The following is a 1,809-nucleotide window of genomic DNA, read 5'->3' on the forward strand; positions in this document are numbered from 1 at the left end:
ACACAACTAATTTTAATCAATCCTGTTGTGAATTGATCCTGATTCGATCTCGAGTGAACGTGGATCAAGATGATAATTTCAATCTGAAATTTTAGTCAGTCTGTTATTTAGTGTTAATCTTACGAGTTATATGAATTTTTTGATAACTGATTCAAAGTTATCTATCACACTGATTTTGATCGAGGAGAAAGAGATCTTGGATTTATATAGGCTGAGCATTTCTAAATTTGAAAGACATAGATCTCTTAAATTTCGAGGACGAAATTTTTTTAAGGGAAGAGAATGTGAGATTCGGGCTGAAGTCGGCAGCCCCAGCCGACTTCAGCCCCGTCTTCCTCTTTTGGAAGGGGCAGAACAGGGGATCGCAGACGCGATCCCCTCCGACTTCTCCGGGCACAAGGACGCCGCGGACCCTCCGCGGCTACATCGCGGACCCTCCGCGGCTACATCGCGGTGGTTTCGCGTCCACCCCGCGGCCGCACGAGCGGCCGCTGATCTCGCTTGGCCGCCGTGATTCACGCGGCGGAGAGCCATTACCATAGGGCTATAAAGCCCCTTTCCTCCTCCTTCTGAGACGATCACCGAGCCCTCCCTCTCCTCCGTCTCCTCCTCCTCCTCTTTCTTCCTTCCCTCCTCCTCTTCTCCGACCGGTGTACCCTCCCGACCGAGCGCCGCCCGGATCCTCCTCGCGGCCACCCCCTGTTCTGAGACCCATCTCCTTGGGTTCAAGCGTCGCCGCCGCCGCCTGACACCGGACCGAGCCTCCCTCGGCCGAGATCCCTCCGCCGCCTCTGCCACCGCCGGTAAGCCCGCTTCCTCCATCTGTTTTGGCCCCATCAACCGAGAGCATTCTCGGTTGATCTCGACCCCAGCCACCGCAACGACCGCCGGCCGCCACTGCGGCCGGCTGGCCGTCGACTGAGGGGTGGCCTCCGGCCACCCCGCCGCCGCTGCCACCGCCCCTTCCTCTTCCGCTCTCCCTCTCGGTCTTCCCCTGCCGTGGGGGGGATTGGGGGAGGAAGATGACCCTACGGGCCGAACAGGGCCAAACATGGGCCCTGTTCACAGTGGGCCCGATCTGGGCCCGGTTCACTGTGGGCCCAACATGGGCCCGGTTTAAAAAAAAAAAAAAATCCGAACCCGAAACCCAGATCAAACCCGAGAACCCGAATCTGAACCTGAACCTGAACTGAAATCCGAACCCGAACCCGAAACCCGGGACCCGAAACCCAAACCCATTAGACCAGTAAACAGATTATTTGCAGTTAAGCCCTCGGCAGTATGCTATTTCAGAAATAGGATCTTCAGTAATTTGTATTTGATCCCTATAGGAAAGACTTATTACATAAAGGTCCCCAACAATAGTTATTTAGTCCTCTCACTCAAGTTTTATTATAGAACATTACCCTGAAATTAAATATTAGTCCCTGCAATAAATTTTATTGCATAAATGAACCAATTAGAAGCCAACCATGGGGTTCCTATTTAGCCGAGTCTATGCGGGCCCATTGGGCCGAGTCCGATATGGGCCCTATCAGGCCATGCCCATTATGGGCCAACTTTGGGCTCTGTTGGACCATGTCCAATAGTATTATTTTTGAATTTTGCTTAGTCTGAAATTAACAAAAAATTAATTAAACTTTAACAGGTGAACCTGATTCGTCTACCTGAAGTAGGAATCAAGCGAGAAGAAGTAAGTAACTTAATACTTCAATGTGCATTTTTCTAAATTATTTGGTAAAATAATTATTAGTACTTTAAAATATGTTTTGTATTTAGTAAAATGGGTCTGGCATGTTAAATTTCATT

Source organism: Phoenix dactylifera, unplaced genomic scaffold (assembly GCF_009389715.1).
Source record: "Phoenix dactylifera cultivar Barhee BC4 unplaced genomic scaffold, palm_55x_up_171113_PBpolish2nd_filt_p 000805F, whole genome shotgun sequence".
Taxonomy (NCBI): Eukaryota; Viridiplantae; Streptophyta; class Magnoliopsida; order Arecales; family Arecaceae; genus Phoenix; species Phoenix dactylifera.